At 41.0% G+C, this 23,931-nt stretch overlaps 1 long non-coding RNA gene across 2 annotated transcripts in view; it reads left to right on the top strand.

Annotated features, from left to right (window-relative positions):
* LOC112532931 overlaps nt 1–23,931 on the top strand; it is a 37,549-nt gene that overhangs the window by 2,547 nt on the left and 11,071 nt on the right. The window contains exons 3-4 of one of the 2 annotated variants that reach the window (XR_005846491.2): nt 2,741–2,894; nt 3,732–3,810. This is a non-coding gene — a long non-coding RNA (uncharacterized LOC112532931). The remainder of the gene's footprint in view (nt 1–2,740; nt 2,895–3,731; nt 3,811–23,931) is intronic. The other variant, XR_003076548.3, reaches the window with a different exon arrangement.

Raw genomic sequence — 23,931 nt, 5'->3', positions numbered from 1 at the left:
TTACAACCCCAAATTGCTTTGGGTCATTTTAATGTGTCCATAAGGTTCAGTCACTGTAGAAAAAGCAGGGGTGAGGTACCCCAGAATTTATGGCTCCCCTATAATAGGTGGAAATGAAAGACTGCTGCAGGCCAGAGCAATCTATATGTCAGAAGCTTTTCTGGTGGACTGTTAAACATATTTGAGAGCTCTTTCAAGGACACTGCTAGATGAAAACTATTACAAATCAGTGGTTGAAAAATCTACTTCGCATTTGCAGACAAAGAAACATTCATTAACAACTAGCAAATAAACTCGTGTTTATTTTGCAACTCTCACAAGTGATTTGCAAACAGAAAAAGTTGTTCTGTGTATAACTTCAAACAGTTTACATATTCTCTTAAGTAACATGCATATTTTAGGACTAGTTTTTATCAATGTGGTATATAGATTTGGCTGCACTGTGGCATAGAAAAAACAACCTAATTTAGATTAACTAGTGCAAGCAGCAGACATAAGTAAAACATCAAAAAAGAGCTCGGCACAGAATAATTTCCATTACTACTCAGCAGTGTTAATCCATCTACAGGAGTTCTGCACAGCTAAGTCAGGCTTATTTTGATATGTGTGTTACCTCAAATGACTGCATCCTAATCTTCAGTCACTGCAGAACTTTTCCAAGGTATATATGATAAAGTGACATGATCAAGGTCATTCAGTAAGTCAGTGCCAAAGCAGAACATTGGTCTTTCGTATCAGTTCTCTTTAGTGCTTACTAGAGAATACTTTTCGACTAAGAAGAAAAGATAATACAAGAGCAAAGTGACACATAAAAATATAGCAATCAATACAAGCTTATTAACTGTTTCTGATCCTTGTTTGATCTGAAAGTATTTATGAATTGTGTAAGCTGAAAATCCATCTCAAACTGGTAGGCTTCAAATATTTCATCGTGTAGCTGAAAAACAAGCAGTATTTTACTAGATTAAAAACATTTACTTCTCATGGTGCTGTGCTCTTTTCCACATACTTCAGACATTTCTCTGGACAGATAATAAACAACTGATACTTCATTAAAAAGCAGTGCTCTTGTACAGTCTGGATTTGTTCTTGTCTTAACATATTCCTTTGTGGTAGAAATAGTTATTGTACAACTCAATATTCAAAATGTTAGCTATAATGTGAAGCCATAGAGTAGTGAAGGACAGTGTTGCCAGACATTCACTAACAAATAAATCCCAATGAACCCAGGAACATGTCAGTATTAAATTTCAGACTGTTGTCTCAAGGCTTATAAACTGCCATGAAAACACTTGATAGGTGAGGTGACATATAAAGGCTCATTGCACACCCGCTGTGAGTTTTTATTCTGCAGAGGGTCATCCTGTTCAGCCCCTGCCATGGTGAGCGTGTTGTACTGTATGACTTAAAATGGTTGTCCCTTGATGGTAATCTAATCCTTAGAAATGTTCAGCATGGAAGGACTTTGATAGTGCCTAGGTTACTCCTGTCAGCAATGGCCAGAATAGCAAAGTCTGCAAGTCCTTCAGGTCTGGAAATTACTCCTTCCTGTTGGATGTAGCAGCCCATGGTGCTTTCTGCTCTAAGATGAAACGTCATCTGTAAATAATGTTATCATCAGTGCATTCCTGGCGTGCCAGATCCTGCCTCTTTTGGTACTATTGGCACAACTTTTGGTACCTGTTACAGCTGCAGGACATATTAAGCTAAACCATCAAATTCTTCTAAATGAGTTTTTCATACATATTTAAGAGCTTTGGTTATATAGAGGGCAGAATACATTCCCTTTCAGTTCTAGTTCAGCTCTTCCAGAGGCTGAATGTCCATGGCTTATCTTAGAATTGATCCTGCAGTCACTCTGTCATTTTTCACAGTGTTTTATTCACATTAGTTTAAGACAGGGGCATTCTTGAATTTTGCCACACTCTCAGTAGCACCCTGTCTGCAACGGTTACCAGTTGATATGACAGGGAGAACCACATCTGTATGGTTTGGTTTCCTGTGCAATGAAAGTTAACAACCTACAACCTCATCAATAAATAGTAACTAATTATTATTATTTTTCTGAGCAAAAAAAGTCGAATTCTACTCATCATACTCATTGCAGGCATGAGACTGGATTTCTAGTATGTGTCTGAGACCTCCACGTGATCAGTGCCATCTGCAGAATACTACTACTTCCTCAAGATCAGTTCTAGGGTACCTGGGCTATTTTATTATTCTTTATTTCCCTGTTGGCTACTAAGCACTGCATATTGGATTATGATTATATACAAATCACCCCAGAGATCTCTGTACTTTCCACAGAGGGCAGCCTGGGTTCCATGCCTTGCAGCATTATCCACAGGAAGCTGTTGCAAAGCTTATTTAGTTAATGCATATTGTGCAGTTCAGGACCCTTGGATTTGCCTGTGGGCTTCCAAGCTTAATATATTAATATTATGTCATATTAATATGTGATTATTTATGTTGATATACTTTTATCTGACTAGTGTGGTTCACATCAGTAGCAAGTGAGCTGCAGGATTTGTAGCCAGCCTGTCATTTCCAAGACCAGATTTGATTCATGGTCTCATTTCCTGTTTTTCCTCCCACTGCTCACAGTCCTTTCTTTCCTTCTCCACGGTCCATTTATTAAATGTAGAGTTAGAAACACAATTAGAATTTACTCAAGTCTATAATATCTGGATACGAAATCCTTGGAACAATAAAAATCCTTTCCCAAACCTGTCTTATCTAGCTTGCCTGTTCAGATGATGAGCTTGGCCTTCCTTACTGACTGACTGAATGAAAAAGAAGGATGATTCAATCCATTCCAAGCAATGATGGTATGAGAAATTCTGAAATTTCCAAGCACTGCTATAAGGCCTTCAAGCACAAAAGCACAATGTTAGGTAAATAATATTTATATGGCTTTCTGTATACACTGATGTATGAACTGAACACCAGAAGTGTTGTGGTGCTAGGCACTGATACAGCAAAAGTAATTGGTGAAGTCCCAAATAGAAGTGAGGAAGCTGTCTCCTGCAGACCATGGTTGAACAGGAAGCAGATTCAACTGGGGTTCCACCTGAGCACATTTCTGCAAGTAAACAGTGCTGTTGAGTTCTGGCAGCAATTCAGATTGGTTTTCAAAGGTGTCAGAGGTGTATATGGTGCCCACATCCTTCCTTCACCTGTGCCACTTCAGGAGTTCCTGAGTTGTAGTTTACACAAGGACAAGAGCAGGGGCAGATACAAGGGATCAGCTAAGAATATTTCCCTTTCTTCCCCCATTAGCATACCACAGGTATACTTCTAAAAGGAAACAAAAACTCAGGGGAAAAAAAATCAAATTATCATTTGCAGAACTGATTATTAGAACTTTTGTTACAGGGAAACATCTGCAGTCCAGGCACAGCCAAATACATTGTGCAGGGAGCTGAATTCACACTCTGACAATACATTTCTTAGGCTATGGTTTGCTTTCAGGTTGTTCTGTGCATTCATGCATTCCTCTGTGTCTGGTCAGATGAGTCAGATGAAAGCACTTCTATTCTAGGTTATATTTTGAGTTTCATAGAGCACATTTTCCAATCGGAGAGCATCTGAAAACACTTCAAAGTGTCCGGTGTATCTTGTACAAATAGGTTTCTCAAATTATTTCAAAAGAGGCACACAGTAGAAAGCTTGTGTTCTGTCTCCTAGAGTGGTTCATCCAGTTTGTGACAACAATCTCCTGCTGCTTTTAGGCAACAGAATTACTCAGCTGGCCAAGCGTGAGGTGTCTGTGGTACTGCCCAGAAGAGTACTGGTGGATGAGCTCTGTAGGTGAGTGTATGATCACAAACAGCACAGGTCATGGCCCTATCACAGCTCATATCTCCCTCTAGAGGTTGGTCCCCTTAAACTCAAATGAGCTTCATAATTAAGGCACCCGTACTTGAATTACGTTTAGAGATAACAAAACAACCTGATGCAACTAACTGTATTCCTAAAGAAGGAATACGTGCCTATCTTAAGAGGTCTAACAGCCAAGCACATGCCTGTGCTGAAGAAATCAGGTTCAACTCCTTCAGACAGCTCAGGTATTTGAAACAATGTCCTGCATCTATGATACTCTCTATGAAGACACCTTCACATATATATATATGATATGATATATATCAATATATATATATTATATATATCATATATATATCTATTCATAGATATGAATATGACATATTATATGATATATTTTGAAGCCTATAGATAATAGATAGATAGATAGATAGATAGAGGCTTCAAAAGCCTAATCACCTGTCTGTGGTATGAGAGGCTTGGAACATTGTTGCAGTGAAATTTATGATATGGAATAGAACAAAGAATTTGTTAGACCAGATAATACTGTAACATTATAGTAGTCCAAAGAAGTTAATATTTTTGAAGACTCATCAATAATGAAAAATCTTTTTACTGTGTTCCCCTTATCTCTGGTGTGATGCTCATCCTGCCAACATCCCTCTGCATCCCAGGGTTGACAGGTTCAGTCTCCCTTGAGCCAAGTCAGGGACAGGGTTACAAGTCATCTCCACCCTGAGGCCTTCCTTGAAAAGACTGTGATGCCAGTGGTGAGGTTTCTACCTACTCATTCTTGGGTCCCCAAAGCCATCTTCATCATCCTCTCCCATCTCCTGCCCCTTCCCCTGGCCTCCAGTGCCAGTGGCAGAGCTACCCAGTGCCAGAGCTGTGCCAGCTCTGGCACTTTTCCCAGCCCTTGACCATTGAGCTCATCCTTGTGTCCCTTGGGCATGGGACATTTGTGATCATGAGGACACCCAGCTCAGCCCACAGCAAGAACTATCCTGAGATACTACAGTGCTGGGTCAGCACAAAGCCCATGGGCTTCAAGTGATGGTAAAAATCAGATTTACTACACATTTATAGACTACATTATCAGTGTGACAGGGTCTGCAGGACAGAGAATTAGAACAGTGAAAATAATTGGAAGAAACAAACATATTTGGACATACAGAATGATCTTCAAGTCTGGCAGAGAAACTGAAGCTTCACTTCAATTTATAAAAGCCTATAGAAAACAAAGAATGAAAATTCAGTTTTATCTGCTTTTTTTTTTTTAAATAAATTAAGATGCTTCTGGCAATGCAGGGCAAAGAGCAAAGCTTTTTGTTTTCATCTTTTGGATTGTTGTTTTTCCTGAAATTGTCTCTTTAATACACAGGAAGGTCTAAGGGACTACAAAAATTAATTTGTTAGTAGAGGAAGTTTATAACTGGATTGTACTGGATGTCACAAAGAGATTCATGGATTCAGGTGATTGCTGAAGACAGGGTTTGCCTGTCAGAGGTGGTCTTCTGTGCCAGCTTCATTGCACTTGCCTTCATAAATAGACAAGTGGCTGGGACTGCAGCACAGAGCTGGGTTCAAGCTGCTTTGGTACAAAAGCAGGATTTAGTATTTAACATCAATGTCAGCAGAAACGTTTCATGACCTTCAACAGGCCTCTGCCCCCTATGGAGTTATTCATCAGAAAACTTGGCTGGGCTGTAGCATCATCTTAGACACATTCAAGTGCCTCCTGCAGAGAGCATCAAGGGCTCGAGGACTCAGCATTGATAGTCTCTGTGGCCTCGCTCCACTGGGGCTTGAGTCACAAGGGTTGGGAGCTGCATTTTCAGAAGCAGTTTTTTGATCATTATCTATTCTTTCTGCTCTGCCTGAAGAGAGAGAGATTTGAAGTAATCTCAGTTAATATTCGCTTCTTCTTCCATCATATCATTAGATGCTTCCTTTACTACTTCAACTTTTGGGGGCTGAAATGTACGATTCCTCTCTGGAAGGCAGTTGTCTGATCCTTCTGCTTATTATTCATGCTTCCTCACCACCTAGAAAGGCACCTAGTCACAGAACAGGCCTGCACAGTGGGCCGAGTGAGCAAGTAGCAACAAGAGGATGATTGTGGTGAGCTTTGCAGAGACACACAACACTACAGACTGCAGGGACAGACTCTCCAGGAAGACCTGGAGTCTGCTTCTCCAAGCATCCCAAGTGATATGTAAACTTTCCTCTGCTGAAGAAAGCCTCAGCCCAGAACCTTAACGTGAACAGGCTGCCCAGGAAAGCTGTGCATGCCCCATGCCTGGAGTTGTTCAAAGCCCAGTTGGATGGGGCCCTGGATGACCTGATCTAGTGCCTGATTTAGTAGTTGGCAACCCTGCCTATGGTAGGAGGCTGGAACTAAGTGATCTTTGCAGTCTCTTCCAGCCCAAGTCATTCTATGATTCTGTGATCCCCAATCCCTCCAGCAAGCATTAGAGGAGTCATAATGTGTTGGAATACCATCAACACAACTACTAAAAGGACTTTATTTCTTCCTTTATAAAAGCTTATTCAGCATGTCTATTATATTGTTTGACATAATCTGAAATAACATTCTCACATGCAAAGTATGAAACATAGGATGCATGCAGAACTATTCCAAAATGGAAGGTCATTATTAGTAGCTTGGTGTTCAAGAGAAAAAGCAGTATTTAGCAGTCCTGAATACTAACTTCATTGAAACTCTTCCTATAGTCATCTCCACAGGGAAACTCATCCCAAGTGAACTAGCCTTAATCTTATGGTTAATATTTGGGAGAAAAGTAAACCTTTGGTTAAGTCTAATGCCCTGAGTGATATTGGAGGAAAAAGGATCAACACCACTTAGCTAGAAATTGCCTGAAGCTATCAGTATTTTGCTCTTCAAGCGATCTTAATTTCATGTATCCAAAAAGAAAATGGAGTAGCGTTAGATTGTTTCTTCACACAATAGTGTTGAAGAATTTCCCCCAGGGAGATAATTTTTATTTAATTGAAAAGTACCTGCATTCCCTCCATCTCATTACAGTAGCTTTAAACAAGACATAGACTGCGGGAATCAATGGGGAAAAGTCCTCTATTTGCTATCCAGGGTATTCCATTTACACTGTTTACTTTTCCAGTAGTAAATCTTCAAAGAGGCTGTCAGCTAAGTTAGTGAAGTACCATAATAATTAAACAGGAGATTAAACAATTCATGAGTAGTGTAACTAATGTAAGGAAGTAAATTTACCTCTGCATTTAACGTGAGTAACACAAGTAATGGCATTCTGCCCCCAAAATTTAGAAGTATTCTAGAAGTACAGGTGATACAGATTAGAGATCAGGAAACAATTAAAAGGTTAAAACAAAGCTTGAAAATGAATCAGAGAGTTTGATGTTTCTGTCTTGAAACAAAGAAGATTGATGGGTAATTTGATTGTAGTGCTTAAGCACTTTCACAAAGAGAAAATATTGGAGCTTTTCAATCTAAGAGAATAAAGTATAATAGCAGATGGCTGTTAAAAGAAGAGTCATGCAATTTGCAGAACAGATCTACAAGGGACTGAGGCAAACCCACGGGAGGGGGTAAACCTTCTGACCCCTGCCTGAGTGTCCACCACAAGTTCTTCATCAGAAAGGCAGAAGTTATTTGTAAGTGGTTGAAACTGAATGAATGGCATGTGAGAATGGCATAGGTCAAAATAGGTGATCTAATGTCTAGAAATTAAAAAAACTACGCCTGTGACTGCTAGGACTTCTCTATCAACTTACCTGCCTATTGTAGGCACACGGAAGACAAAGATAAGGAATAAACTCTCACACTGCTTTGGAAAGTGAGGTATCTACTCAGATCTGTGTGGGGTCATCCTATGCAAACAAGAGAGTGTAACTAAGGAAACTGTACTATGATATTGCCAGTGTTAAGCCCCTCAGCCTGTGCTGAAAGTGTGACTTTCAGAAATGCAAGCTGGCTGAGGCTCACATGCCTCAAAGCAACCTGTCACACCAATTTCTGTCAAGCATTATTCCTTCTGACAGAGGCCAGAGCATCCAGTGTGGGCAGTTACCAGTACAATAATAATGTCCATCAATGGTCCATCACTGAATTTAACTTAATCTAGCAGAGGGAACAGTGGTCACACATTGGCCCTTCCACTCATACACCCCAGTAGCCTCCAGTTTGTGTAGACAGTTCTGTACCTTCTCCAGAGAATCACTGTGTTAAGTTTTTTGCAGCAGAGACAACCACAACAAAACGTAGAGCACTGTATTGTTTGCTAGGATGGACATGAATGGTTGAACCCTCTGTAAAGCTACAGATTGATTAATTATACATGAACCAAGCAGATTATTTACTTAGTAAGAGACTAACACAGGATCTTTTGTCTTGTTTTGAGTCTTGCTTGTTAATCTGTTTGATTAGGCAGTTTGTAAATAACAGGTAAATGAAAACTGGGAGTATTAAACACGACTAGTGAGTAAAGGGCAGCCAATGCACACATAAAAGAGCAGTGAAAGAGTAAGATTTTTTTTTTAATCAATTAAAATGGTAGATAAGGAACAAAGCAGGGAGACAGAAACAAAAATGGCTGTCTAAAATGTAGATTGCTATTTTGAAAAATCCTGAATTACCTTATAAATGCATCCATATAACACACTGAGCTTAAATATCTTTTTGCCCATTGCTCACAAAGACATCTAGAAGGTTAAGTACTGTTACCCCTATTTTACAGATAGAAAAGCTGAGGTACAGAGCAGAAGAGTGTCTTGCTCAAGATCACACTGCATGCTTGTGTCAGAGCAGAGAGGACCTTGTGGGAAGATGCTCTGTGGAGCATCCTGTACATCCAGGCTGGTGCATATCTTCATCCCAACCATGCTCCACTTTTGTCTCCAACTCCATTGTGTGCTCCACAAGGTTTCCTGCCCAAAATGCAAAGGGGAGCAGAACCAGAGCCCCACAAGTTGCTCACTTGCGTTGCAGTGAAGACATGACCCAGATCTTCAGGCTCTTAAGCATGCTTTCTGTAGTCTGAACATTGCCCTCCTTCCACTGTAAATGAGGACCCTTGGGCTGAAATGAAGCAGTACGAACTATCACAAATCTTCTGTCAGTGCATGTCTTTTCTGGGAGAAATGAATGCAGATTTTTCATACAATCACAACTGCATAAAAGAACAAACTTTCATAGTCAAGCGCTCAAATGTTCAGAGATGCCAGCAAGCCCTCTGAACATTCACTGTGCATATGCATGATGTAGAATGTTAATTACGTGATCCCATACTGTTCCTTTCCACAGGACACCTACCTTCAGCGTACAGGATAATGGTACTCCTCTAATGAGCAGCTATGTGATATTTTGCTTTCACATTGTGGTTCCGTGTGTGGCCACGTGCTTTCTTTTCTACACACTATTCAATCCCAGCTCTCAAGGCAGTGATTAATGTTCTCAAGGACTTCTCCATGGCAACAATCAAGCTGTCATTCCCTAATTTTCAAGTGCTTTACTTTGCAACATTAACAGGGTTTTCTGTTAAACTGATATGTGTTGTGCCCTATATTTTTAATACTAGGCTTTGCTCTGGGATGGAAACCTTAACTGTATGTCTTCTTTGATTTCAAAGATTGCTCAGGTAGTAGTAGCAGAATACTTTCCACTCTGTATGATGTGGTTGCCTGTGATAACTGGAAGACACATTTGCTGATGCAAAAGGGACATTTCTGTCCTATACTTCTATTTAGGATTAGTAATAAATGATTGTATATGACAAGAATGTGGTAATTTACAAGACTGCTGGGGAAAAGAAGCCAAGGCATCCACAAAAAAATAGATGGGAACACTGAAAAGCAGTAGTCCTTTAAATAACAAAGTCTATGCCCAGCTGTGTGTCCTCAGCAAGAGTCCTGGAGTCCTGGATTGCTCCGTCGTCGACCACTATGTGAGTTTGGTTTCTATTTTCACTGCTTAGAGGTAACCATCAACAGATGGTGTTTTGAAACACTCATGGTCTTGGCTAATAGAGTTACTGTTGCCAACTGTCCTGTCCTCCAAGTAGTGATTAGATTTACTATTATTAATAAATAATACATAATAATGATACAAACAGTCCAAACCCTGAAGTCGTTAGTCCTAAGCAACTCCTACACCCTTCAGTACTTTGTACTCGTATCTTTGGATGACTAAGTGTTTTACTGAACAGAGCCAAGCCCTCCTTTCTGATCTCTGTTAGCAATCACTGTTTTTTTAATACAGATTCTCATGGCATCCTCCGCATAAGCTCTCACCAGTGGGAATTCCATATGGTGGTTAGAACAGAATTTGTTCATGCAGGACTCAGCCATAGAAACTTTAATCAAAACTTTCATTAAATACCCAGAGCAGAGGAGCCAAAAACTCTGGCCTGCTTCACGCATTCATATCTAGTTGGCCCCTTCCAATTCCACAGAACTCAAGTGTTCATTTGAAAGGAAAAGTAAAATCCCATTCTTTACAGTTATTGCGATAACCTTCTGTACATGGCCAGAAGGCAAGCCAGTGACGTCCATCTGAGCAAATATGTGCAGTATAAGGCCAATCCTTGACAATAAATGAATTTTTTGTACTACTGACTGCTGGGAAACAGTACAGAGTACACTGAGAAAGCAGCAGAAGGTGAGAGAAAATCCAATTTAAGGCCGGACTTCAAAAAAGAGAAGAGTATAACCCTGAGAGTCACTATTCTGTAAGAGTAACTCCTACACTCAGTGAAATTAAGGGCAATACTGCAAGGAAAAAAACATGCTCAGTGTTACCCTAGAGGATCAGGGAACAGCAAAGGGAAGGGGAAATATATGAGACAGGAGTGACAGGTGCAATACGAGCGTATAATTAAGGAAATCATATTTCGGGACTAGAATATGATACTATTCCAAATCTGAATAGAGAGACTGAGGTAAGGAAAAGTACAAATGACTTGCAAGGTTCTGAAGGTCCTAAGAGAGTGTAAAGCTCCCCATAATCAGCATCATGATGCAACCAGGATATATTGTCCCCCTCCCACAGAAACCAATGCAATTTAAATTCTGTCGTATTTAGCATATAAAATACTTTTAGGCAACTGCTTAAATAAAGACCTGCTTGCTATTACGTACCTCGATTGCTCTTGGTGACCAGGTTAGGCATGCTGCCAATTCCTATAGCACTGCTTCTACTGCTTATATTCTGACTTTAATCATACAGACCAATCTCATCGGCAGATTTGCCAGAGAAAGGTCTGATGATTTCAAAACTTGGCCCAAAACTTCAGAGCAGAAGTGGCAGTAAACATTAGTCACAGTAGCAAACTAATTTGTTTTCCATATGGCATTTTCAATGGAGTGTGGAAGATTCACAAGTGAAATAATAATTACAAATGAGAAATGCTTAAAAAAAAATTATCCCTGTGCATCACTTAAAAGGATTTTTTAATTAAGTCAACAATTGATTATGTTGGAGACGACACTGGCAGCCAACTTACATTTTGTGGGGTTTTGTTCTCAGGGACAGAGCATTGTCAGGGGCAGTGAAATTCCTGCATCTCTTCAGCCCTGGTTGCTGCTGAGAAGGAAGAGAGGAGAGAGGAGTGTTTGATTCCCCTTGGAAAATCAGGTGGTGAATATTTTCTTAATAACATTGTTGTCTGTAGAAGAAAATTTTGGTCTGCAAGATGAAGGATCAATATTACTGGTGAGGCCAAGTCAAAGACAGATGCTTTAAGAAACCCTCAGAGCTGTACCTGGCTAAGCTTAGAGCCAGCTCAGGGCTGGAAATTATGCTGCAGGGCAAAACAGAATTAGCTTCATGAGATCTCAGCCCTAAGGGAATGAAACCCAGAACAGGCTGCTCTCCTTCCAAACTATTGTTATGGAAAAAGAGAGAAAAAAAAAAAAAAAAAAAAAAGGAGAAGGATATATATAGAAATATATATACAATAAGCATGGAGCCAATAATTTGTTAGCAGATTAATACTGTGAAAGCCAGGAATCTGTTAGTCCAGTTAATATTTTGAAAGTCTAATATTCCAAAATTCCTAATTAATGTTAATTATTCACTCATCAATAAGGCAATTTAAATTGTTAGACAAAAAAATAAGCTTTCCTAGACATCACCCTTCTTCTCTGGTGTGATGTGACTTTCTGCACTTAAGATGGGAAGAAATACGAGACTTGTTTGTTTGCACTCACTTGCAAGCAAGGTATTTGACAACTTTCACTCAATCATTCATGTTCTATCTCACAAATCAGCCTCAGGACAGCACTCCTGCCTGATTTTCACTGCCAGTCAATCACAGGGAACTTTCAGAAGTGAATGGTACTACTTCCACAGGCAGCTGAGTGTGTGGACAGATTTAGACTTCATGAGTTATATTTTGATTTCTCGTAGAAATGCTGATTGTACGTTTATTTTCTAAATGCAGCTCAGGTCCGGTCTGTTCAGATGTTTATACGAATTTGGATTACTCTTCTTATCTCTTAATGGCTGTCTAGAATAAGCACAGAGCCCTGTTCTGAATGCAGAAAATCTTGAGTGTAGCAGAGTGAGGCTGAATTAATGAAATGACCCTCACTGAAAGACAGCTCGGGCCTGAAGCATCACATCCCATGGGGAAATGTCCACTTCTATCACATTTGCTGTTCAGGGGCCTCAAAACATTTTAAGGGTATGATTTTTCAGAAGAGCCTCCAGAGGATATAATTCTTCCTTCTCTCACTCAATTTCTTTTGGGAAACGTACAAGCCAGACAAATACTAGAACCTTTTGCTGAGATTATTACAGAACAGTCCACAGGCCACAGTTTGTTGAATACTAAGGAACTGTCTGTTTTTGCAGATATGTCCACTCGGTAGGCAGGTATGAGAGATGGCCAAGTCTCTTCCTCCAAGATTTCATGTGATTTCTATCTACTGGGATAGTATCAATTCACATCTCTATTTCCTGTGTGCTGCTTTTCAGTGTGAAGAGAACCAAGGTGGACACAAGGAAGACATGACACTGCTTATCACAGAATCATTAAGGTTGGAAAAAAAACACTAAGATCATCCAGTCCAACCATCAGTCCACCCCTACCATGCCCACAATGTCCCTCAGTGCCACATCTCCACATTTCGTGAGTACTTCCAGGGATGGTGACTCCACCATCTCCCTGGGCAGCCTGTTCCAGTGCCCAACCAGTCTTTCTGAGAAGAAAGTTTTCCTAATATCCAGCTTGAACCTCCCCTGGCACAACTTGAGCCCATTCCCTCCCATCCTATTCCTATTACTTGAAAAAAGAGCTGACTCCCATCTCTCCACAACCTCCTTTCAGGCAGTCGTAGAGAGCAATAAGGTCTCCTCTGAGCCTCCTCCAGACTGAGCAACCCCAGTTCCCTCAGCTGCTCTTGATAAGATTTGAGCTCCAGAGCCTGTACAGCTTTGTTGTTCTTTTCTGGACATGCTCCAAGGCCTCAATGTCTTTCTTATGCTGAGGGGCCTAAAACTGCTTTGCCCCTGAGATGTTCTTTCTCAATCTGGTGCTGTTGTCTACATTGAAGTACTGGTTTGGCACACTGGATCTGTAGTAGGACTCCTGAAGTTCACCTCACAATTAGTGATTCATATCTGAATCACCTACAGATGGGTGATAGCCAATGGGACTGAAGCTATGACAAATTTTTTGCACTGTGCTCACATTCAGCTGAAGTCCAAACCTTCTCAAAATGACCTGGCTCTGAGGATGAAGGTGAAAGCAGTCTGGTCTCAGTTTGCTAAGCAGCACCACAAAGTGGTTCATTTTCATTCTTCACATTTTCCCTGCCATTATTTCAGAGGTTCAGGTATTCCTGAGGTGCTGATGCTGTTCTTTCAATTCCTCCTTGGCACTGTTAACACAACACTGTTCAGGCTGTGAGTTAGCATCCGCAGCTTCTGGTATACACAAATTCTCTTGGTCTGGTGTTGCTTTTCATGTTCTCCAGATATCCTCAATATCTCCAGATCATGAGGTTGGCTGGCTTAAAGCAGATGTCATCACCATGGTAGAACTTGAATGCAGTGTTCTAACAGCAGTTTTAAGGGAAAAGGGTAAACAAGGTTATCAGGCTTCCTACACAAATGTAGCCAATAAAACCAAGGCTGGAAAGACTCCTAATGGTTTTGCCTGGCTTAGAGAGCCATGCATCAAAGACAGAGTTTGGCTGTTGGCAGAGGCTATGTGCTGATAGTGAAGACAGATGAGTTATCTTTGCTCTTCTAATGGGAAAGGCACAGAGAAATGGATTGTGCACTGTATCTCCATACTCCAACACAGAGACAGCGGTGGAAATAGGTGTCTGCACTCAGAAGCTCATGTAAGCTGTCCTAGACATCTCTTTTTAAGATGCAATACACTGTTCCCTGTATGGGCCCATTGCTTTCCACTGCTTATAAGGGGAACCCAGCACGACTAACTTAAATGTAGCCATCTGACACTTGGGTACCCAAGTCAGTGCAGATAAATTCCTCTCCAGGGCACTTGTCTCTTGGCTACGTTGTGTGTTAGCATCAAGAAGAACACAGCAATGCACAGAGCATTGAACAGGGTATGAGATGCTGGGGCAGCATCTCTTCTTTTCACTGTCTGCCCATTTGTATTTTGAGGTGCTCTGGACCTTCCTTATGTGTGTAGGGTAAATGGCTTGCTGAAGCCTTGATCTTTTATAGTAACTTTTAAAGCTTGGGGAATGAAAATAACAATTTTTGGCTGAGTTGGTGCCACATAACACTAGTTTGCAGAAGGTACTGAATCTTCTCATGATGTCAGTAATTACTGTAGCACAAGTCATTGTAGACATAAGTATGGACTGTCTGTCTTTGGTATGAATCTCAAATAAACATGCACTGAGGATCCTACTTTGTAGGTGCAATTCAGTTCATAGCCCAAACATCTAAGCCAAAACAACTCAATATTCAAGTGATAAATTAGAACTATTAAATATGTAATGATGGGAGAAAAAAATATGCTAAAAACAGAAAATGACTACAGGGTAATCTCCATTGTATCAAGTAGGAATAATACAATAGCAGAGACGATTCTGGATTTTAATATCTTATCTGAGGCTATTCCATGCAGTGTTATTGCCATATAAATTTATGAGCAAACTCCTGAGGCCACATTTGTTTTCTGTCTGTTGTTTTTTCCCTTGACTTTCATGGCACTTTGGGATTGTCGGTGCTGGAGAAGTAGAGATTTTGATTTTGATCTTCTGGTGTTGAATCCAAACTATTTCACATCACGTTTTGTTGGTGGATGGAATTCCAGGACATCATGAAACTTCCTGTAAAACTCACAACACAGACCTCCAATGTGCCTAGCAGAGATATTACCAATAAGGCGTTCCAATCTGCCATCTCCAACCTTTCCCTCACCAGGATTATGCTGCACATGACAGATCTGGTGCAAAAAATGCCTGAAGTGCTGCCTGCTGTAGGGAGGAGGACAAGAGCCCTCATCAGACTGCACGACTGTGAGCAGACAGAGGAAAAACCTTGCCCTCAGGACCCCTGGAGAAAGAGACGTAATAAAATTAATTTACATATCAAGATCCTCACTTAAAACACAAAAAGACTCCCATCTGACTCAGAAGATGTTATAAGAGGATTCGATTGTATCACTGTGAATTTGATATCCTTAAAGAACCTTGCCAGTATTGTTAAGACTCTCTACATCCATGAATGTTAATTAAGAAAGATAATGCAGACAGCCTTATGGAAATGCTTAGGTTATACCAGGACTTTGGCTTGAAATGATCCATGACAGCTGCAGAAGACTCTGCCAAATCTTGCCCTGGGCACAAAATTTTTTGTGATGTTTGTTTTCAGGTCAAAGTGTTGCAAAAAGATGGCACTGTATTATTTCTTGGGAGGATGGGGAATGGCCCACCTACAAACCACCACTGCCTCAGAGCACTGTCATCCAAGCAGCTGTTGAACTCTTTGCACCAACAGCTCCCCATAACGATAGAGCACAGGGTGGGAAGGGGATCGAGTCACGTAAGAAACTGCAGGAGGGGATTTGAAATAGAGAATAGTGGAGCTGGAATCCGGCCAGGTCACTGGGGTTAACCCCCTTGCTGCTGCAAAATGCCATGGGATTTTTAATGGCTGCAAGTGTTGAGGAGCTTGTCTTTCACATCTCGTCTGATGGCAGGAGAGCGGGGAATTAGTTTACTCTTTTTAACACTGGGCTTCTGTACTGCAAGTGTCACAAAGGATATTTCTTTGCAGGCAGATGTCGGCTGCCAGTGGGAAGCTGAGAAATGCCAGTTTTAATTAAAAGCTTTATTTTCAAATACAATTCAGAGATTATAAGCAGTAAGAAGGACTTGTCCGCTGGGAGGCTTCAGTGTGCGGCCCTGAGCAAAACAGCAGTAATTGAAAGACAAGGCCTAATTCCCCTTCTCCCAGATGGGTCTAACCACGAGGCAGGGACATCAATCCAGCCCTTCAAGGAGGGCTGGGAGCACCTCAGGTTTGTCATTGCCTCTGCTGTTGGAGGGAAGGAAGCCAAAGCAAAGCTTTTAGATTTTCCTATCCCTTTTCTCTAAAGCTGGCTTATGAAGAAAAAACAAAACAGGGGGGCAAAGCTGTGAGAGAGGGCTGAAAGGCACCTGTGTGATACCTTTTCATCACATGCTCAAATTCTCATTACAAACTTATTATAAACTTGTGTTTTCACATCAATACCCCAATCTCTAGCACTTGCACCCATGCTGATCTACTCCAGTATGGTTCTGGACCACAGGAAAGCTTACATGGACTCAGCTGGCTATGGTAGCTTCACAGATTTCCCATCTGATATGAAAGCATAGCTGAAAATAGGACAACACGAGGCATGAGTGCTCTATGCTAACTTTACCTAGCTGACAATAGCTCCAACTGTTAAAAGCTCCAGGTTTTTTTTTTTTTTTGGCCACTTTTAAATAATTCACTGATTTTAAACAAACAAACAAACAAACAAAAAAACAACAGCCCAACAGCTCATACCAACAATTCCATCTGTTTTACAAAATCACCCTCACCATATCTGCCCTTTGTCTTTCAGAATTTTTTATGGTGCCTGCACTTCTAATCTCATAAGGGGTCTGTTTCATTACTCGTCATACTAAATGAAAGTAAAAATGATGACAAGAAAATCAATTTTCTCCCTTAGAATCTAATGCAATTCGTATTTTTGGTAATCTACACATGATTCTTTTGTAGAGAGACAGATTTACCAACAGTGGGCTGATTAAATTTTTTTTTACAGTATGGTATTATCCCATGTAATGTCCTCTCCCACACCAGTAAATTTTGGTTCCCCGTTATATGAATCCCCATCCCCATTCCTCAAGAATGACTCTGAATGTAGGGTTCACCAAGTGGAAACAGAGCATTTGGCATTCTCTTAATGACAGCAACTGTGTCTTAGCTGCTCCTATGATGTGTAGAGTCCCTGAATCACAGAATCATTGAGGCTGGAGGGAAACTTAGGAGAGCTCTATGCCAACCTGCATAAGGCAAGGTCACCCTTCAGATCAGATCAGGCTGATAAGGAGTTAACATTTGCATCTTGAGAACTTCTGAGGATGGAGACTGCATGGCCTCACTGGGAAACCTCTACCACTGCTTCACTGCTCTCTGTGACAAAACTGCAGTTATTTCTAGTCTGACTCACTCTTGTTTTCATATCCACTGTCTATTGTCCTCCTACAATGTAGCACCAGAAAGAATCTGGTCAAGTTGGTCAGCCATGATTTGTGCTGGGGTAATCCATGCTAACCTTTCCCATTTTTTTTATTCTCCTTCCTATGCCCAGAAATACGCTCAAGAAGAAACACTCCATGATTTTCCCAGAGACCAAAGGAGTCTGACCAGCCTCTGCTCTCACTGATCATCCTTTTGGCCTCATATTTTTTTTGTCAGCCTTATCTCTAAGGAAATTGTCCCTGTTATCACTGTCCCTGGAGGTTTTCAAGAAACGTGTAGATGTGGCACTGAGGGACATGGTCAGAGGGTATGATGGGGATGAGTTGGGGGTGGACTCGATGATCTCAATGGTCTTTTCCAACCTTAACGATTCTATGATTCCATGAAAATGAAATCAGATTATCTATCACATTCTATTGCTATTTAATAACCAGTCTTTATAACCACAAAAGCATAACGATGATGCAGTTTTTGCAGGATTGATAAGGAAATCGGGATTTGCTTTTAAGATACTGTATACCAGCCAACACGGCAGGGACTAAGTATTAGAAGTTTGAACTGCAAGGACTTGTGTAAGCCTTAAGAATCCTTAGATGAGGCTGTAACAGATGTGCCATGGATTTAACACTTGCACACACGTCCCCAGGTGGTGCTTGCACTACAGCACACAGGAGGTGCTTGCAGTGTCTCCCTTTGGAGCATCAGACCAAGTTCTTGGGTTATAATGGTGTGAATTCAGAAAAACTGAAGTAGGACAGATCTGAAGGGCTTACCTTCATGTATAAAAGTATTATGTTTTCCCCTTTCATTTTCTCCTCCTTTATGCCCATTTTTCCTTGTCTCCTTCCATCCCCACTGCTTCTGTACTATATCAGGTTCTGTACATATATTTAAATGTAATAAGATACATTACAAGAATTGATTTTCCCCAGGGTCAGGTCGATAAGACTGTATAAGCAGGGAATCTACAATAGTTCAAGAAGAGCAAGCTGTAGTAGATTAATTAATGATATGCAGTATAGAAACATCCAAGTAACCATAGCTCTTCCCAGCTCACCTGAGCTATTAGTTGAATCTTGCAAAATTGAGTGGCTCGCTGCCAACCTAACAATATACAAATTTCTCTTGGAGAAATCACAGCAGTGCCAGAGCTTTTGAAGATGCAAAGGTTACTCTGCCCTTACTCTTTCAAGGAGAAATCACAGTGTGAGGTAAATAAACTTTTGAACAGCACAGCACTGACCTGCCTAATCTGTATTGCAATCTAATAGGGGAAATAAAAACCCTGCTGTAAATTCGTGCACACTTTTTATTTCCCATAGATATTCAGCTTTTGGAAACAACAGGAAAAAAAACTTGACACTGCTTTTTGGCGCTTTTGGAAGAAGAATATACTGAATCATCAGTATGAACTAATATATTTTTATTAAAGTGGTCTGATGGTTAGAGGAGGACTGGGAGATGCAAGTTCCTGTCTTGCCTTCCCAGCTCTAGGAGATACATCGCTTACCACTGGAAACCAGTGGAGGGAGGAGAGGAAGGTGGGCTGCATGCTACTTCTCTGTCCCTTGTCCAATTTCTACATCGTGCCCTCAAAACCAATGAAACTGCATCTTTGTGAACTTACTCGGGTCAAGCACCTCAATGGGTTTGTGCATCTGACCCAGATCACATAATTCCAACGAAACAGCCAAAATAATAATACTGCTGAGCATTCAGAAATGTTTAGAATAGCCTGGCTCTGCCAGACAATTTCATAAAACTTGCTTTCTTTCCCCCAGAATTATTATGTTTGCACTAAAAATAGAAAAAAAATGAAATCAATAAAATCAAATAATTAAAAAACAAATGTTTCGGTGAGATCACACCAATGAATGCAGCTTGCATGGTAGAAACCTTTTGGATCTTTTAGTCCTGCTTTTAAACACACAGTGGAAAGTTTCCAAGGGCTGGCATTCTGCTTCTTATGTCAAAGCCAAAGCACTTGAAGGACTTCTGCAAGACCTAATAAAGCCCAGCCCAACACTGAATGGCATTGCTGAAAAAGACTTGGTAGTATAATTGCCAAAAGAACTACAGCAACGTGTGAGATGTGATACAAGATGCAAATGAGGAGATAAATGGTCATGAGAAGAGATTTTGAACAGTTTAAATGAGCAGCACTGCCAGGGTTTGTGTGGGGTCAAAGTGAGACGACCTCATGGAGAAATCTCCCAGCTTTGGGAATCTTCTACAAGTTTTGCTCCCAATTCCATCTCTGTCAAAGTTTATTAAACCAACTCCAATGTTTTGTTTTGTTTTGTTTTGTTTTGTTTTTTAATAAACTCCTGAAATACCTGAAAAGAGTTTCTACAAAGAACACTGTGGCGAGGTGAGGGTTGGCCTCTTCTCCCAGGTAACAGTGATGGGACAAGAAGTAATGGCCTTAAGTTGTGCCAGGGAAGGTTCAGGTTGGATATTAGGAAAAATTTCTTCTCTGAAGGGGTGGTGAGGTATTGGAATGCCCTGGCCAGGGAGGTGGGGGAGTCACCATCCATGGAACGATGGTCCTAAAGAGCAGATGTGGCACTGAGGGATATGGCTTAGTAGGCATGGTGGGAATGGATTGATGGTTGTACTGTATGATCATAATGGTCTTTTTCAACCTTAATGATTCTATGATCCTATAATTCTGTTTTCATTTGGGGGGGGTGGGGGGGGGGAGACGAAGAAGAAATCAACAAAATCTAATCTTCTCTCTTTAAATTTTAAGTCAACATTTTCCCAAAGGCTTTTATTCTATTTTGAGGGCCAGTTCTGTATTTTTACCTCCACCATAGCCTTTTTTTTTCCATTCTTTGCTTTCTTTTACCCCAATAAAACACTTGTTTCCAAAGCTTTTGAAGTTTTCTGTATCGCTATAAGAGGAAAAGGTGGTGCTTTTTTAAAGAGCAAAGCACTCCTGTTGAAGAAATTGCTAACCTTACCAATATAAGTGGTTTACAAGTTTTGCCAGCTCTTCCACATTGAATTTGGGCAGATCAGACACAAATGAAGCCCAAAGCTCTAATTCTGGATTTCCACGCTGGCTGTGATTCAGTAGGCTCATTCACTGAACAGTATCTTTCTAACAGGTTGTTCAACCTTTTCATTACTATTATTTATGGGCCTGTAATGTTCAGCACCTTTTAAACTCTTATATGAGTACTGCTGGGTGAAAGGTTGGTATTTTAAGGGTACTTTCTTCTGCTTAAAGTTTATTATCACCAAATGTAATGCTGTCAACATCTGACATTTATGTAGTATGTTTAACCTCTACTAATCCCTGAACATTTTGCAAACGAATGAGCCAGATGCTCTGCTGCTAAAAGTTTTCAGACATTTATGGATATCGCTGGATCTACCTAATTTACACCAATTAATGAGGCAAGGTGTGTGGCAAGGTGAAGTGGTAGCCTCAACCAAAATGAGTGACCCAGCTGGAGGAGACTAACTTTTGGACACACAGACCCTTTTTATGCCTTCTCATGACCTCCAGAAGTGTTGAGACCCTCAGATCTTGCTTATTTCTTCCAATCCTGTCAGATTGCTGAATAAATCCATCACCATTTTCTCTCCCCTGACCTTCCTCATGCCCTTAGCCACAGCAGCTCAACACACATAACGTTGTTTACAGCCGCCTGTAAATTGTGATCAAGTCTTCTTCACCTTATAATCTGTCTTACCTCAATTTTGAATGAAGCTATTGAACCTGATATGTTTGATATCTTTTTCCTAGAGGAACTGCGGATGCCCCATCCCTAAGAGTGCTCAAGGCCAGATTGCATGGGGCCCTGGGCAGCCTGATCTGGTAGGGGGCAACCAGCCCACGGCAGGGGGTTGGAACTGGATGGTCTTTAAGGTCCCTTTCTACCTTTGCCATTCTGTGATTCTACAATCTTCTGTCTCTCAGTCAAGACTTTACACTGTTCTCCATTGGGTTTGCAAACAGCTCTGGTGCTGAACTTCTCTCTGGTGCCCTTCTTGTGCTGTGCTGCCTGGATGGTTAGTCACATTCTCACCTCATTCTCTAAACTTGCCTGGAACAGCTCTGTTTTTTCTGATTTCACTCATCATGAGCAACAGGTGAATAAAGAAACAAAAACCAGCCACAGCAAAGGAGTTACTTACTCAGCAATAATTCAAACCTACTCAAACATGCATTCTCAGATGCACTCAGCCATTCTACAAAACACAAAAGCTGTACAGAGGCAACTTCTTGGCTTGAAGTGTTCACATTTTAAAATGGCTTCTAACACATCCCTAGCCCCTGCTTTAGAGTCCCCTGAACAAGAAAGCCATTCAGAATCAATAGCCTTTTTGGCAGAAATCCATGTACTGTACTGGAATAGAGCCAAGCAGGAGAATATTTTTGTCTATAGAGTAAAATACAGCATCTTGGAGATTTGTACAAGTTAGCCATAGGCTTTGCAGATCTAGCACCAGCAGCGATCTGACTTTTCAGAGCTGCGCTTCACAGGTATCTGTGAGGCTGCCCATTGTGAACTCTTCACTTAGCCATGCTAAGTGAATGCTCCATGCTTCAATTTCTAACACATCAAGCTCCTAAAAGCATCTCTAGGCTTCCAACTAAGTTGAAGCTAGTTTTCAAAATGGAACAAAGAAATAGGAAGGATGGAGAAAGATTGCCGTGTTTTCATCTCTCGACCTTTCTTTCACTCCTGTGCTCAAGAATCACATCCTCCCTTTGAGCAATAGCATCACACTGTGAGCTCACCTCCAGGTGAGGCTCTGTCACTGCCACATGGCCATTTCAGATTCTGTCTCCTGTCTTGTCAGTGTGACCTACATTCTCCAGAGCTGGAACCATAACCTTGCAGTGACTCCTTTAACAAGCAAGCTCAAATGAGCCCTGGCCAGGTCACTCTAGCTCAGAAAGTATTTACAGTCTCCAATTTCTGAGTCATCTGCAAATGTGATTTGCAGAGTCACTTCACAGTGAAGTCCTAGCAGTTACAGGCATAGTTATTTGATGCCAAGGGAAGTCATTAGATCATTAGATCACAGAAGGTCTTAGGCTGGGAGTGACCTTAATGGCCATGATCAGGCTGACCAGGGCCCCATCCAACCTGGCTTTGAACATCTCCAGGGATCCCTGACCTCTCTGGGCAGCCTGTTCCAGGACCTCACCACCCTCTGAGTAAAGAATTTCTCATTTGTAACCTAAATTCTTCCTCTTTTAGTTTAAAGCCATTCCCTTTTGTCCGATCACAACTTTGACTGAAGAGCAGCAAATCTTTCTGTGGTAGTGCAAGGTAGCACAGCCACCAGCAGTGCCTTCTACCAGAGGACAGACTGGTATTCCCCATCGGAATGCTCTGCCCCAAGCCCTGCCCCAGCAAAGCCCTGATGCAGCAAGGTTCTCCGGTGTCTGTCTGTCAGAGCCGTGCACTATATCTATTATGCCATCACAGTCATCTTTCACAACCAAGCTTTCAGACGAGCAAAAAATTAATCTTGTTTTTTGGGACTCCACACAGGCCAACCTAATGCCATAATTATCCCACCTCCTTAAAAGCTTGTCTTGACTGCAATCCATGTCAACCTTTCCACAATTTTATCCCAGGCTGAACATGGAATCATAGTATCATAGAATTATTAAGGCTGGAAAAGATCTCTACGTTCATCAAGTCCAACCGTCCACCTACCACCAATATTGCCCACTGAAACATCTCCTTCAGTGCCACGTCTCCACATTTCTTGAACACCTCCAGGGATGGTGACTCTACCACCCCCCTGGACAGCTTGTTACAATGCCTCACCACTCTTTCGGAGAAAAAATGTTTCCTAATATCCAATCTGAACATCCCCCAGCACAAAGTATGGCCATCACCTCTCATCCTATTGCTGGCACCCAGGATAAGAGGCCAATCCCCACCCTGCCACAACCTCCTTTCAAGGAATTGTAGAGAAGGTTTCGAGGCCACTGCACTTATCCTGTAGGATAGTGGTGTGGCGTGAACTTTTACCAGTCCTCTAGAGCTTTCCCAGTGGTATTAGATTTATGAAAAATCCACATTTTACGGTTTAGAGAGCCTTTCAGTTATTTCTTTAATACTCTTAGGAGCTAGTTATATAGCCTGCTAATATAAGTATGTTTAACTTTAATAGTTGCTGTTTAATATGCCTCCTAGTCACTCTTAAAATCAAAAGTATTTCCTCATTACACTAAGACATGAATATAAAATCTGACTTCTTTCTATTAAAAATGAATATTTATGAAACTTTTCATATTTTCCAAAACCACAATCACCAATTTTATTAGCCTTATTTGGTATCATGCATATCCTAAAGGTTCCATTTGTTTCTTATATTTTTACACTAGCCTTGTTATTAGGACATCTTATTGT

The sequence above is a fragment of the Gallus gallus genome, chromosome 1 (assembly GCF_016699485.2).
Source record: "Gallus gallus isolate bGalGal1 chromosome 1, bGalGal1.mat.broiler.GRCg7b, whole genome shotgun sequence".
Taxonomy (NCBI): Eukaryota; Metazoa; Chordata; class Aves; order Galliformes; family Phasianidae; genus Gallus; species Gallus gallus.
Note: the sequence above shows the minus strand (reverse complement) of the source record. Positions and strands in the feature narration are given on the sequence as shown.